The sequence below is a fragment of the Rhineura floridana genome, chromosome 4 (genome assembly GCF_030035675.1).
Source record: "Rhineura floridana isolate rRhiFlo1 chromosome 4, rRhiFlo1.hap2, whole genome shotgun sequence".
NCBI classification, from domain to species: Eukaryota; Metazoa; Chordata; class Lepidosauria; order Squamata; family Rhineuridae; genus Rhineura; species Rhineura floridana.
The window spans coordinates 97926051-97942955 of record NC_084483.1 but is presented as its reverse complement, the minus strand read 5'-3'; the positions used below and the strand labels follow the sequence as shown (position 1 = coordinate 97942955).

Below are 16905 nucleotides of genomic sequence, written 5' to 3'. Positions count from 1 at the left end.
AGGAAATGAGTGTTGCATGACTTTACACTTTAATTGCATACAATCTATGAAGCTGCTTTTTTGTTATTAATAGTTTACTGAACTTTTACAGGAGATGCAAAATACAAGATAAGTTAGAGTGGGATAAACACAAACAAGATGAGTATCTATTTCACTCAGTTATGGAAAATCCCTTACACAGATCCTGCTCCCATACAATGAATGGTACGGGTGTCAGTACACTGGGCTCATCATGTTGATTTGGCCTTCACATACAAAAGAAGGCCCATATGCTGTGTGTTATATACAATTTTCATCCTCTTTTGCAGAAGATGGAGGGCCTGAAATTTAAATGGGGGCCACACGCAAGTAATAAAGATGTCTGACAAAACGTCAACAGGTGAAGCTTTTCTCATAATTGTATTACCGTACTCCAAAAGGCTTAACATGGTGGATTTCTGCATGCCATACAGCCCTGCTCTCTCCCAAAGCCAAACCTAAAACATGTGAAGAACTCAAGTTTCATATGTTGTAAACCAGTTATGTTGCTGTAGGCCTTTGATCAATTGATCTTAGGTTAGCAATACTACATTCATGCAAGACCAGGCATAGTATTTCAGATGGCAAGGAATATATGCATGTCAAAAGATAATTAAGACTTACAGCAACTAAAAAACTGGGCAGCTACGGCCAGTCCATGTTCACAATGTGTGGGGAACCTTTGGCCCTTCAGATGTTGCTTAACTACAACTCCCATCAGCCCTAGCAGGCATGGCCAATGGCAAGGGACGATGGGAGTTGAAGTTTAGTCTATGTAGCTCAGTATTGTCTACATCAGATATGGAGAATTTTTGGCCCTCCAGATGTTGCTAAATGACAATTTCCATCATTCCTTGCCATCAGTCATGCTTGCTGGGGCTGATGGAGTTGTAGTGAAACAACATCTGGAGGGCCAAAGGTGCCCCACACCTGATGTAGATAATACTGAGCTATGTAGACTCTGCATAAGGCAGCTCCCTATGCTGTGGTTATTTATTATTTATACCTCACAATAACTACTGTAATCAGAACAGGTCAAACAACCACATTTTCTTCTTCTTCTGAGAAAAAGTATTTAAGCCTTTGACATTAATATAACCATTTTAGTGTTTATACCAGTAGCACTAACCCATCCTGAGGAATATCCCTATTTTCACCCCATGGGTGGGAAAACAATCAGCCTTGGATAAAGAAGGAGGCAGCAGCAGAATGGAGATAAAGAACTGTGGAGGTCAAAGATAACCTCTGTGTGTGTGTGTATATGTGAATACTGTTTGCATTAGGCACACAAAGTGGCCTCCGCCACTCTCTCTGGCAACTGTGCTGCATTTGCAGTATTTTAACTTTTTTGCATCTCAGGGGAAAATGTTTGCTTGGGTTAGTTGGTGGCAGGGCAGGGTCCGGGAGGTGGTTAAGTGAGAGAGATTATGCTGGCTGGCTGGGGGGGGGGGTTGCACTTGGTTTGAAATGCAAATATCTGAGTAGTGGCCTCTGCCTCCCTCCCACCTCCGTTACCAGCGGAGAGATCACCATTGCTATCTTATGGATAAAAAGAATTATTCTACTACCTCTGTATGTGTGTGTTTATTTTTAATGTTGTTTTAGGCTACTTAGACGTGCAGCAGCCAAGGCCAGCACTTTGTAGGTGTTTTTTTAAAAAAGTAACTGAAATGTAATTGTAGTGATTACTTTTGAGGAAACGTAAAGTAATCAGTTACTTTCAGAGCAACGGTAATGGTAATTACTACTTTTTGGGCCATGTAATTGTAACTGTAATTTATTACTTTTTAAAAGTAATCTTCCAAGCTCTGGTCCCAATGTCTCCACTCGTAACTCAGTCGTGGCCTGAGTCACAATACCCTATGTCAGGGGCCACCCATCTAATTGTTTCTATGGACAACAGTACCTCAAGCTTGATGATTGGCACACTGTGCTTCTTGGTGAAACCCAAGTCCATAAAGTTGCTGGATGCGCCCAAGTCCACCATGGCAAACACCTGGATGTCTCAACCCAATGGCAAGCCTAGGTGGACTGGCAGATGTAAGGCGGACTTTGATGGGAGAGGCTTAACCTAAGGTTGCTGACTCACAGTCAATCCCAGCTCATGAACCTCTATGAGAGCTGGGATTTGAAGTTTTCCTGCACCAGGGCCTTTTCCAATTTGGAGGGACATGTCTTAACCAGGTGCCCCACCTTCCTGCAATATAGGCACAGCCCTTCTTTCTGACACTTCTCTTTCTCCGCCTCTGTCAGATGTGGCCGTGCACCCCTATCTGCATGGGCTCCACCTCTGGCATTGAGGTTCCCATGCTGGGGGAGATACGGGTGCGGGGGAGAGCTATGAGAGGCAGGGTTCAAGCCGCCTCAGCAACCTTCAAGTCAGCTGTCTATCTGCAGGCACATCTGGAGCAGCTCTGGGAAAGTATTTGCCTGTGGGGTGCACGCCAACTCATCCAGGATCTCACCGCTGAGGCCATTATGGTATATTAAACCGAACTTGTTAAAGTCTGTCTCCAGAGCCAGAATACAAAAGGTGTTAGTAGTCCCAACTGAGATTTTCCCCTGCCGCAGGATTCCCAGTTGGTGGGACACAGTGTCTTTCTGCTGGGGGTCTCAAAATATCGCTGCCATGGCTTCTATGAAGTTTGTATACCGAGTCAACATGGGGTTGTTCCAGAGCAACAGCAGGGTGGCCCATTGGGCAGCCTCTCCCTCTAGGGGGCTGATGATGAAGGCTGCCTTCAATGAGTCATTAGGAAATTCTGACTGCTGCACTCACACGTAGAGCTCACACTGTGCTGTGAACATGGTGAACTGCTCTAGCTTGCCACCATAGCAAGTGGGCATCCTCACCGGCTTCTTGACTCAGGACACTGGCATGGGCTGGACGGGGCCATCTCCCTGCTGTATAGTATTCACCTGAGCCCCCAACTGAGTCACTTGGAGGTGCAAGGTCTGGTCCTCGGTTTGAAGGGGCTGGGTTTTGGTTTGGAGGCTCTGTAGTTCTGTTAACAAGGTCTCGAAGGCTCTCTGGTAGTCCTCCCACGTGCACAGCTCGCTTCCATTTCTTCCATAATGGGGGTGTCGGTTGGAGGAGGTGGTGGTTGAGTCAAACTGTCCTGGCTGAAGTTGAGAGACTCAAATTCACCAGTGGTGTTTTCTTTTTTTATTAAAGTAATAGACAGCTGCAGTGCAGAGCGCCTCATGAAACTTGCTGCTCTCTCTAGGTACTCAGCATCCCTCTCTGGCACAAATTAAGCATGACTTTGCAACTCCAAGACATTGACTCAGCAACTGTTTGCCCCCTCTGAGTCTGCTTAAGTAGGTTGGGAGTGCATGCGCAAATAGAGACTCCTCCTTAGCTGTTGAATTTCTTGCCTCAAACATCTTTGAGTGCAGGGTTAAGATGGAGCCTAGGCCAGTCTCTCATCTTCCCCCTCCAACAGAGGGGGGCTGCTAACTGTCAGTTCAGGTATGGGAGGTGGAGGTCTGCCCGGCTGGGAAGCGTCTAACGGATTAGGTTGAGCTCCCTCAGGGGGGGCCTGGAGTTGTGGGGGCTGTTGTGTTAAAGACAGGGGTTGGGGCACCCTCTAGGTCCATTCTGCTGCTTGTTCCCTTCCCAAGTGATTCGTCCCAGTATATGTCCTCCTCCTTTGTCTCGCCCCTCTGTCTGTCCACCACCACCCGGCAGGGCTCACAACATGCACCAACAGATAAACACACCATTCCCCATTCACTCAACCAATCAGCACACAGCTTTCCTCAACATTCTAACTCACTCCCTCTCCTCTCTCTGCTTTCCATACTTACACTAATACAAACCCCATACAAATCATTACCTCTTACTGTTTATACAACTCATGTAACAATGAAACATCACATTTATGTATTCGGGGGGAAAAGAACATTAGTGTACAAAATTAAACCTGGGTTAGATACAGCAAGAACTGTCTTTGCTGCTATCTTTTAATTTTGAGTAGACATGACATTGCATTGTAATTACAGCTCTATTTGCAGTTACAGCTTAAAATCCCAATTTCTCACTTATTTCCTTTGGGTAACAATCATTCATTGTGGATAACATCTCGGTCCTTTATTATTTCTGGGAGTATCTCACGCTTTAGTTTCTCCTGCTACACCTATTACTTATTTTTCTTAACTCTTTGTTACTACTGCCACCACATAGCTCAGTACCACTCATCTTCCTTAATTTACCCACCAGTAGCTATGGTTAAATGTTGGACAAAGCTGCAAGAAGTACAAGTAAAAACACAGTTCAATATATTTTATTGTAAAGTATTACTATTAATCGATGTATGTATGGTTACTTAATAATAGGTGGTTAACATTACTTTGTTACAGTTACCTTAGACAAGAATGTATACACTATTAGGCTGTTACTTTAAAAACACAATATATGTTCACTCAAGAAGATAGTGATAGATGTGAGCTTCAGTTCCTCCTGCTATCCAAACCTAAGCTAATTTCTCTGTAACACTCTTTCTCAGTTAATCTCATCAACTAGGCACGGAGCACTATATTTACAGTCTTCAATTCACAGCCTCTTCTTTGAGAGTTTCTCAGAGTTCTCTCAGGACTTTTGCTGCACTCTTCCCCCTAGTTCATCATCCATTGTTGAGAAACATAGGCACTTGGTACTCTCCTGAAGGCTGCTTCCAGAGTCGCAGGCTCTTTCCCACAAACCTCTCGCAGCTCTAGCCCAGTGATGTCAGCTCTTGGCTCCTCTGGCTTTTGAAGCCTCTTCAATCCACTTCCTAAATCCCTCAATGTCTGACTACAACTTTCATCTCTTCCTTGTGTTAGGTCCAAACCCAACACGCAAGTCGCCCTGTCAACCCCAACTTGCTTATTACACCCGGGAAGAGTGCGGAGTTGAGTGCAAATGAACCCACTATCAGAGATCAAGTAACACGAGACAAAAACCTTTGCAAAGGGGACCCAATACTTACAAGCCGAAGCAGGCCAGCATGGGAACCTCGTTTATTGGTGTTCAAGGGTTTATATAGGCTTACCCCGAAGTTTACAATATCGGGTTCACGTCATAAAATACAAAAGAAGCAATTGCTAACTGTCATAGCTTTGGGGCATATGTAAGGAGGTAAAGGGGTACAGGGGGAAGGACAAAGTGGAAACATCAAGACTATCTCTTAGACTCTATGTCTGCATATTTCGCATGTCCTTGAGATAAGCACTATGCAGGAGCAGACAAAGGCAACTATTGAGGGGAGGCCCAGCTGCAACCGGGCGCCCCCTAAACTGGAGACAGACATGATATTACTTTGCTTACATATCAAAGGAGTTTTACAAGTCAAGGTTTGTGGGACATTGGAACAGCGTTTGACATTCCTATGCAAGGCACATTAGTAACAATAAGCAAGGTTATAAGCATAAATGTGATACAGAAATGCATAGTAGGGACGTGTCCAGCTTAAACCGGCTTTTATTATGCGAGCCACTGGAATGTAGGTAAGGGTCAGGTCACCAGGAAATAAACCGACATTTTATATCAAAAGTCAAATAAAGGCCACTTTGGTTCTATTTCCCATAAAGCCCAAGCTGGTTTAGGTAGGACAAGTGAATTATAGTTTTGCAAGCACTGGGGATTTCAATTTAACCCCAACAGTCCCCCCTTTCAGCCCTGAGAGACTAACTAGTCTCTCAGGTAGCTGTATTACCTTGCTAGGGTTGCCAAATCGGTCTCAAAGCCATTTCCATGTAAGTTGGTTGTGGTTTTCGGAAAAATGACAGTGTGAGCTTGTTTATACAGACTGAGGCCAATTGCATCAAATTTGGAATAGCAGATTGAGGCTTTCGGGAAAATGAAGAAATCAGCCTATGCAGGCAGGCGGAAGCAAGCTGGATTAAATTTGGGATGCATTGTATACAGCAACAAACAGCTATTAATAATACTATAACTATTACAACATAAAACACAATCTTGCGTCAGTCTGCTCAACTTCCTTTTCAGTACATCGACCAAGGAACTGTCAAGTATGACTGGACCTTTTGATACTACTAGAATGGCCCATTTGCTTGGTTTTGGTCCCTAAAACTAAACTCAGAGACCTATAGACATTAACTGAATAACATTAGAAATACATTGCAAGTAACAACATCCAGTAATAATAATAATAATAAAAAAACTATTACTATAATCACATAAAACAATATCTTCTGCCAGCTAGACCAAAATTCACAGAGCCACCAAGGGCCAGCAGGCATTTGGCGACCCGTTAAGCCCCATAGGAAAAGAACAAGTCAGTGACCAAAGGAAAATCAAATGCAACAAATGCTACCATCTCAACAGTAATATTACCTTACCCACTGTTTTATGTCCCATTCTTCAAAGTCCAATTGCCATTTTCAAGTGGGTATATCATTGGTCACACAGACCTCACCTCTTACTAAACCGCTTATCACCCAGCCCTCCTCTACCTCCTTTAAGCTGTAGCAGGAAGCAAAGGAGACTGTACTCCTTAAGTAACAAAGGGAACTCCCACTTATCCATGTGGTGAAGTGTGTGTTCCTTGTTTTGGTTGTCCCTGTCTCCTGTAAAGTCCAGGCCAGTGGGGGGGTCTCAATATAAGAAGACCCCCTATGTCTGTATATATTTTCCGATATGCGTGCTTCTAGTCAAGAAAAAAGGAAAACTAATGCTATTTCTAACGAGCAATGGGATTCCCTGTGGATGGGGGTGTATCCGCCAAGGATTAAGATAACATTTATGTGACAGCGTTTAACTCTGCCCTTGTTTTTCTATGCACAAAACCTCTGGAACGCATTACCAGCCGTGGGGGTATGTGTGAGTTGGGGTGGAAGTTATAGCTCTTGGCTTTTGCACCTCCTAGATTCCACTTGAACCAAAACGGGGTTAGCCAAGCCGTACCACTCCCTCCTTTTATGTGAAAGGCAGATGTACACAGATGACCTTTCACATATTAGCAAGCACCGTTCTGCCCCCTGGCTCCAATACTGACTTCCAGGGTGTGACTGTGCCATATGAGATGGATACACATTACAAGGGCTAATTAGACAAAGATCAGAATTCAAATCACCACAATGGGGTGCATTATAAGGGTTAAACCTTCTTTGGCATCCTTATCCCAGCCAAACAGGGAATTCCAAATACATCCATGTTACTATATCTGTGAGTGCTTATCTATAATGTAAATGACTGTATGGCAATCATGTGCTATCTAGAGTGTACTTGCTCCCCCATTTGTTTAACTGCTTCTAATTGTTTTTGTACATAGGATGAGAAAGTAGTGTCTGAAGATCAGCTAGGTCATAATCTAATGTGATGGGTTTGAGGTGTTGAAACAAATCTGGATTAACTAATATTCTCTGGATGATCCATACAGGGACTTTAAATGGAAAATCACATCCTACCATTTCCTTAATACCACAAAGGCATCTATTGAAATGTTAGCATAGGTTGTGTATAGTACTTATCAATAACATCATAATCACAAAATGTTCTAAGGCACATGCACCCATGTCCAGAATATACAACAGTTGAACTTAATTCATTTCTTAGCATGAAAAAGCCATAAGATACATTAATCATTTTGAGAGAAAAGCAATCTTGATGGAATTCCAAACTATCATCTTCCTAGATTCTTATGGTGTTGACATCCATTCACATTAATTGTTACCTATAGCCATTGTAATGACAGAGTGAGAAAATAAACAAATGGGTCAAAACTTCACATTGATGAACCTCACATCTGAAGTAGCCAAATTCAGTAAACCCCTATTACAGAATCACTCAGAAGGATTTGAAAAGTAAAAACATCTAAAGAACAAAACAGCCATAACATATAAATTATGAAGGGAAAACAATAACAACAACACATTCTTAAAGGACAATGCATAAACAGTTACATTCAATATTACAATGGAAATATTACAAAGAAAACAAGTAAATAAAACAAATAAACACACTGTGGGATGGCTTGCACAAAGTTCATCCTGTTCCTGTTCATGTTCAGTTACAGCTTCCACTGAACATGTGTGTCTTTTGCTGATGCTAGGCAGAGAAAGGACTGTATGAAAAGATGGCAAACTTGCACAAGGTGCCCGTTTCAGGTTGGTGGCCAAAATAGGCCCAAAAATAGTTCTGTGGTTAGGTAGAATGAAGCAGGCCTCTATGCTGTTATTGCAGCAATACAGGAAAATAGCATGCCAGTTGCATATCGTGTTCTGGTCCTGGAGCACTTCAAAGATCGAGTCCAAAATGTCTCAAAATAAAAATCTTCTGTGATACACACGCAAAAGGAAAATGTTCCTTGGGGAGAAAACACTTCAGTACAGGAAGGAAAATATAAAAATAAAACATCCATGGCCACAGATGAGACTTCTGATCAAAGTGGACAAAACCAAAATATTGTTTTTGCAACAGACAGACAAAACACACAACAGTACAACATATTCTAAACTCCTGAGTTTCCCCATCCTCTGGCTATGTAGAGCCTTGCTCATGAAAAGTAGCCACGGAAAGCAGAGAAAAAGGATTTATACCTCTTGCTATGAATGCAAAACAAAGAGATGTTAGTGGCACAAATAGATTAAGTTCTGTTCCAAATCAGCAGGGTGTTCCAATGGTGCTCATCCTGTATGTAGAGCAGTTGCTCTAAGTGCCTGTCAAGGAATAAATGCACTAACATGCGTTATAATTGTGAACATCATTTTAAAAGAAAAAAGTTCATTAGTAATAGTGTGATTTATATGCACAAGGTATGACAATGAGGAAAGCATTTTCCTGTTGAAAGTCCTGGTCCATCTTCAGTCAAAGAGCAACTGGGGATGAGTTTCTGTTTTGGAAGCAAAGTAATATTGATTCCCAATGTGAATTCTAATATGAGGTAGACAATTACTGTGGCTGGAGGCTCTGCATTTTGGTCCCCTTTTGCTAATGAATTTACCTAGTCACAAGAGGGCATCACATTAGGTTTAAACAGCAAGGTGGCCTCAGTTTTGCCTATCTAGGAAATGGGCAAATCATACATTTCACAGACAAATTTAAAACAATTACCTGGGATCCAGTACCTCAAGAAGAGGTTTTATTTTCCTTATGGAAGAAAGAACCTTCAAGAAGTTTTGTTGTTGACTTCCAAATATATATATATATATATATATATATTACTCAAGTTCAAAAGTTTAAACAGGTATAGGTTCTAATCCACAATCTAGCAACAATGATGAAGAGAGAGAAAAAAACCCACATACAACATTTTGTTGTTTCCTGTCATTTTTCCCTTTTCCTGTCATTTTTCCCTTTTCTTATTACCATCAATAACTATTTCTCAAACTATTCTTCCTCTACCATCAAAATAACTTATTTCCTAGAATCCTTCATTTTACTTACAACCTTTCTAATTCATGGGTATCTCTTCCCTGTCAAAGTGTATGGGGGGAGGAAAACATTTCTACCCACAAGGCACTACATACAAATTTAGTTGGCACTTACAATTGCCTCCCTTTATATACAGGTAAATGGGTAGAGTAGTTTCAAAAGTAATTTTGTTATTTTTGCCCCTTTGGCCACTGACAGAAAAACTAACTGTGCCAGGCTTTTATCTACAAGCAACAGCCAAAGGTTCAGGTCTAATCTAAACAAAAGGAACTCTAGTATCTTCTCCTGATTTCAAGATGTATGCTTAATACGTTTGTGCTAGATCTAGAGAACAAGGGGGGGGAAACCAATCTCTTTCCCTTTTCTGTAATTCTGGCTCAACATGCAGTAACAAAACAAACAAACAAACAAAAAACAGAACCACGGCAAAAGAAACGTAATATTTACAAGATAGGAAATAACTGACAAATAATGAAAAGCAAAACTTATTCTAGACAAATATCCCCCCCTCTGTGAACATCTGCTATTGGGATTAATGTCAAACGGCAAGGGCTGAAATAAGAAATTATATTTAATAAGTTACAATCACATAACAGACAGCACAATAATTAGGAAAACACAGCCAATCCGTCTTTATATAAAACATAGTAAACCATAGGGATCACGTTAGACTTAAAGCATAAAACTGCTGCAGAGAAAACAATCATCCCACTGTTTAAACAGACTGGAGAAAACAATTTTAAGAAGCTTGAAAAGGAAGGGAGCTCCAAAGAAATAAAACGTTCCTCAATGGCAAGGACTGAGATAAGGAAGATATAAAACATTACATCAGGAAGGAAGATGCACACAAGTAATCTGTAGCAAGCAAGACAGACAAACACAAAAAAACCCTTAATAATCTAAATTCATATCAAATAAGGAGGAAGGGAAGAAGGAGTTAACCCAGTACAGGAACAAAAGAAAAAGAAACCCCGACATTCTAAAAGGAATCGCTTAGTTCAAATCCTATACTTTCTATAAAAAAAAATGCTAAGAACTACTAAGAGAACAGGTGGGCAGCGCAGCTGATCCAAGCAGTTAAAAGAGGAAAAGGTAAAATCAGCATGATTTATGAACGACAGTAATGGAAGGAAAGTTCCCTTGAAAGCAAACCCACAGAAAAACTTTCATACATACACTCAAAAAAAGCTATACGCATACAACCTCTCACTTGGGTACCCAACTCATACACATTTCTTTTATGCAAATCCTTCCTATTACCATTCTTACGTTCTTACTTCCCGGGAAAACACAAGCCTTACACACCTAGGAGTCTGACCCGTCCCTGGGCGTCCAGGTACGGCTGGTCTCGCACAATCAATGGCGTTTCCTTAGTCAATAACCATTTCTCTTTTTCTCTTTTTCTCCTTTTCGCAAGCGCGTGACCGTTCCCCCCCCCGAGGGCCCCTCTCCTGGATCCTTCTCTTCCGTCTCAGCACTTGAATCGGAAGAGACTTGTTTCCGCGCCGGCCGAGGAGCCCCGCCTTCGGGGCTGGAAGGCGGCGCTGGCGCGGAAAGCATAATAGAACGACTTAAAATCATTCTTCTATCTGAGTCATCCTCAGAAAAATAACTTGGAGGGGGGGGCTCACCGGTCAAAGATCTGTCTTTCAGCATTGTAAAAACCCTGCAATCTCTGCACTCCCATCTGCCATAGGAGCCAGAAATGCAATTAATCTGAATGTTTTACCTCAATCCGCTCCCCTACTCCTCTTAAAGGAACGGGTTTAAAGGAGCCACTCTTTGGCTACCGTTCACCCGGTGCCAATACTGCAGTTACCCGCGGTCTCGCTACCGCACAGAGCTCAATCATCTTTCTCTTTTTCAGGCCTCTCTTACGCACAGGCAAGTCCTCCTCTTGCCACAGCATACACATTATTCCCAAAGGGCTGTCCTTTACCGGCACACTCCCTTTATTTCCCATGACGTCTGATAGCGGGTTTTCCTCAACTGTGCTTTATCCCCAAAATGTCAAAGCCGCCCGCTTTTATTGATAACCGAGAAAATTCTCTCGTGGCGCCTGTTATCAAATTAAGGGGTGCAATGGCAAAAAGGGGGTCCGCACAAGGGATCCCGGACGAGCCCCCAATTGTTAGGTCCAAACCCAACACGCAAGTCGCCCTGTCAACCCCAACTCGCTTATTACACCCGGGAAGAGTGCGGAGTTGAGTGCAAATGAACCCACTATCAGAGATCAAGTAACACGAGACAAAAACCTTTGCAAAGGGGACCCAATACTTACAAGCCGAAGCAGGCCAGCATGGGAACCTCGTTTATTGGTGTTCAAGGGTTTATATAGGCTTACCCCGAAGTTTACAATATCGGGTTCACGTCATAAAATACAAAAGAAGCAATTGCTAACTGTCATAGCTTTGGGGCATATGTAAGGAGGTAAAGGAGTACAGGGAGAAGGACAAAGTGGAAACATCAAGACTATCTCTTAGACTCTATGTCTGCATATTTCGCATGTCCTTGAGATAAGCATTATGCAGGAGCAGACAAAGGCAACTATTGAGGGGAGGCCCAGCTGCAACCAGGCGCCCCCTAAACTGGAGACGGACATGATATTACTTTGCTTACATATCAAAGGAGTTTTACAAGTCAAAGTTTGTGGGACATTGGAACAGCGTTTGACATTCCTATGCAAGGCACATTAGTAACAATAAGCAAGGTTATAAGCATAAATGTGATACAGAAATGCATAGTAGGGACGTGTCCAGCTTAAACCGGCTTTTATTATGCGAGCCACTGGAATGTAGGTAAGGGTCAGGTCACCAGGAAATAAACCGACATTTTATATCAAAAGTCAAATAAAGGCCACTTTGGTTCTATTTCCCATAAAGCCCAAGCTGGTTTAGATAGGACAAGTGAACTATAGTTTTACAAGCACTGGGGATTTCAATTTAACCCCAACACTTGTAATGTTTCTTTCAAACATTTCCCAATATAAAACCAATGTCACCTTACAATAACTGATTTTGAGTTGCAGTGTTTCAAAATAAAATATCATACAGAACGAAATTACAATGTACCATTTGTAATTCAGTAATATGAGCATTGGTCAGGGGTCTGATTACTTTTGCAAGGCACTGTATATAGTGGCCACATTTACGCCATACATTTATTCCATGACTTCCCTCAAAGAGTTATCTGGGAAGAGGGACTGACTGCTAAACCATTCTGGCAACTGTAGCTCTATGAGGAGAATAGGAGTCTCCTAACTACTCTCAGCACCCTTCACAAACTACACTTCCCAGGATTCTTTGACTGAAGTAGAATAACAGTGGAATAAATGTACAGTGTGAATTTGGCTTGTTCCTAAAATGGTTTACATAACTGTTAACCCTTACATTCTACTCAGTATAAAAACTTCTAAACAGTCTTACAATAAACATTTTACCTCAGAAACAATAGGATTTCTCCACTCTTCTCTAGCGGGCAACATGAAAAAACAGCTTCAAAATGAACCAGGCAGGACTCATCAGTTGATGATGACTCAACTGTAGCCATTTAGGTAAATGTTCTCTCTTAGGCAGGTTGTTAAGGAAGTGAAAGACTTCCATTAGTTATCCAACAGTTGAAATAAGACAAATGATATGTAAAAAGACAGTTAAGAGCTAAAACCTAAATAATTATATTTATACTACTCTTCAGGCAGGCATTTGGGGTGGGTTAGGTTTTATTATTATTGTTTGAGATTTTTAATGTTCTAATGTAATTTGTATGTTTTTATGTTGTACATCGCCCAGAGTGGCTGGATAACCAGCCAGATGGGCAACTAATAAATTTAATAAATAAATAAAAAAAAACAGATATCTTCAATTTCTTGCTTTCAACATTTACTGTTCAATTATTTTTTGTCACTAAACAGAAGGGTCATAGCTCAGTGGCAGAGCATTTGCTTTGCATGCAGAAGGTGCGAGGTTCAATCCCTGGCATCTCCAGGCATGACCAGGAGAGAACTCCACCTGAAATCCTGGAAAGCTGCTGCCAGTCAGTGTAGGCAATACTGAGCTAGACAGACCAATGGTCTGACTTAATATAAAGTAGCTCCCTATGTTTCCTATGCTTAAGTGAAAGGTTTGTAGATGGACAAGTTTCAGTACTGGGTGTAAAGCAGAGAGGTTAATGCTCAGAGTGTTTTTCTTTTTTTAGTACATGTTTTAATGCAGCTATAAATTAATTCATAACACCCTTCAAAAGCATGTGATATACAGTATGGGGGAATCCCATACTGTGTCTTCTCCTGGGCCACTAACCCCCCCCACACACACACTTCTGATGTCAGCAGAGCTATCAAGAGGGGTCCCCTCTGGCTTCCTGTCTCCTCTTGGATTGAGTGCAATGCCTTTGTTGTTCCCTTCAAGGTCCTCCACTCTCTGATCTTATATTCTGAACCCTGCCTGTGATCTTTGTTCCTCCATCTCCACCATTCTCCACTGCCCTACTGCTCCCTCAAAAGTCTCCATCTTTGCAGAACTCCATCCCCACAGAGCTGCATCTGGCAACTTCTCTGTACAGTTTTCAGTGAATGCCAAAGATGTACCTCTTCACTATAGTCTTTGACACCTGAGATGTATATTTTTAGGATCCACCCTAATTTTGTGATGTTTGTGATTTTAAGTTGTTTTAAATTGTTTTTAAGTATGTATTTTAAACTGTTGTATTGCACCCCCCTGCCCAGGATGTCAGGGTGAAGGCCAGGTAATTATTATTAATAATAACAATTTAAAGAGGGTATCACATCAGAATGATGAGAGATGTGAATGATCACATTTTACTATACTAACTTCAATACTGTGCGATCTACTAAAGTGCATAACAGGTGGATTGAAGAGCAAATCAGGGAATGGGATGGATATTTATTTATTTATTATTGGATTTATATCCCGCCCTTCCTCCTAGCAGGAGCCAAGGGAGGCAAACAAAAGCACTAAAAACACTTTAAACATCATCAAAACAGACTTTAAAATACATTAAAACTCAACATCTTTAAAAACATTTTTTTAAAAGCTTCCAAGACTTTTTTTTAAAAAAGGTTAAAAACATATTAAAAAGCAATTCCAACACAGAAGCAGACTGTATGTAGATATACTAAAGTGATTTCTACTTCAGTCCTGAAAACAAGGTCACTCAGCATAATCATCAATGAGTAAATTAATGGAAAGAATTATCAAGTCACCACAATCTAGATATTACCTCAACTAGGATCCCCCAATCCCAGTCTCCATAAAGTCAAAAAAACAAGAAGCCCTTTGGATGAAAACATTTCTTGTAGGTGGAGCTGATAAAATACTGACCTTTAACCTGAAACAAGGTCATATATTTTATCTTCAGGGATTTTGTTTCTACTTCTATGGAAATTGTGTGGTGGTTCACACACACTCACTCGCTCACTCAGGTATACTCAGAAGTAAGTCCTACTGTGTTGAATGGGGCTTATTTCAAGTAAATGGAAATATGATATTCTTACACTACAACTGTTTTCAAGGGATTTTAAGTTAATACTGGCTCACAGTAAATGTTCTCTCATCTGTGCATACCAGCATTTTCAACCTATAATAGCACATCTTCAGAAACACTTTGCAAGTTATTTGCTGATTGAGATCTCGGAGAAAGAAGCTTCTTCTTAGTTTGAGTGTAAAAATGGAAATGGACCGACTTCAAGTCAATCCCGACTTATGGCGTCCCTATGAATAGGGTTTTCATGGTAAGCCGTATTCAGAGGGGGGGGGTTACCATTGCCTTCCTCTGAGGCTGAGAGGCAGTGACTGGCCCAAGGTCACCCAGGGAGCTTCATGGCTGTGTGAGGATCCGAACCCTGGTCTCATCTTAACTTAAATGATCACAAAAGGATTCCCCCCCTTCCCTGCTTCCCCCAACTCTTTATCATCCACAGCTTCAAAGTAAATAAAATCTAGAGTTTGATACAACTCTTTTTCTTTAGCACTGTGTGGTGGATTGGCAGCTGAAAGTTTCTCATTTGGCACAACTAGTAACAGTAGTTTTTATAGCTTTAAAGCCTAGAATACCTCTCAGTAGTGCAACTAAGATTCTGTACTACATCAAAACATCAGAAATAAGCCCCTGATACTGTTCATTATGCTGTAGTTAATATTGGTTTTAATCTTTTTATTGATTGTAAGTCACCTTGGGTTCATTTTTATGAAGCAGAGTGACTAATAAATTTAATAAATAAAAATAAAATAAATAATTTGAGCAAAGTTACAAGTATGAATTAAATCCTACAATTCAAAGTCTGAGAAATGGGGCTAGCACACTGCACTTACAATAACTTCAGATTGCTTGGCACGCACTTACATTTGAATCCTAAATATTTATGGCCAGGGAAACTGTCCTCTAAAGTCAATGCTTGCACAGGTACACTCCATCTTCCTAGTACCACAACTTCCCTTTCAGCTGCCTTTCCATTTTGAGAAACATTTTTGCAACAATGTTTGCTTCCCAGGATTTATTTCCAAATTATTTCTGCTTATAACCCAACAATACAGTCTGTAACTTTGGAAAAGAGCTAACAACTTGCGTGAAACAACAGGACACTAAATTGAAAACTTGCCAAATTGAAGCCACAGCTACAAAGGAATGTTCCTTTGTAGCCATAGCTTGAATTCACTGCTGTTTGAAGCTGCAGCTTCACCTGTCCCACACCTGACATCATATGATGGACAGGTGTGCATGGTGGAGTAAAACGGTCAAGCAAGTGAAACGGGGAGTCCTGATGAACATAATTAGGCTTGTGAGCCAGAGTTTCCCCACTGCAGTGATAGAAGCTGCAAATCAGGATCCACCTCCCCCATCCTCTTGCATTAGTCACAACCTTCAAGCTCTATAGATCATACAGCCACGAGAGGGGGTATATGCTATAGCCAGCATGGATTTTTCACATTCTGCCATGTTACATTGAAAATATCCCCATGCCATTCTGTTGCTTCCCATAAGCTAATTTCAAGACAAAAAACCTGGCCTGCCCAAGAAACATGTGTTCAGCCTTCTATGCTTAAACCACTCCACTTAAGGAAGGGTGGGCATGGTCAATTAAAAACATTGAGTACACCTAGAAATTTGCTAGAATCTATTTCACCTCCCACTGTTTTATGTTGTGCAAACTCAGATACTCCTGATGTCCGCTGGAGACTATTCTGCAGAAAAGTCAGTGCTATTATTCCACAATTATTTTTGGAGTTTTTTAGTGTAAATTATGCAAAGTGTTGCTGTACTTCACATATTCATAGAAACAGAAGCAAAATAAATAATTCATCATGGGAAACTTCACTAAAATTTCAAAGTAACTCAAACATATTTAAAGTGACTATCTGAACTATATCAACTGTCTTAATATTGTTTCTTCCTTCCTGCTAAAACAAGATTAGCCCAGCACAGCACATTGCCACCACTCACCATATGCTCAGAGGCACATGTTACCAAATTTTTCCAAGCTACACAGGAAGTGG

At 41.2% G+C, this 16905-nt stretch overlaps 1 protein-coding gene across 3 annotated transcripts in view; it reads right to left on the bottom strand.

The window, feature by feature from the left end:
• Positions 1-16905, bottom strand: part of RNF217 (ring finger protein 217) — an 87377-nt gene that overhangs the window by 48006 nt on the left and 22466 nt on the right. The window lies entirely within an intron of this gene.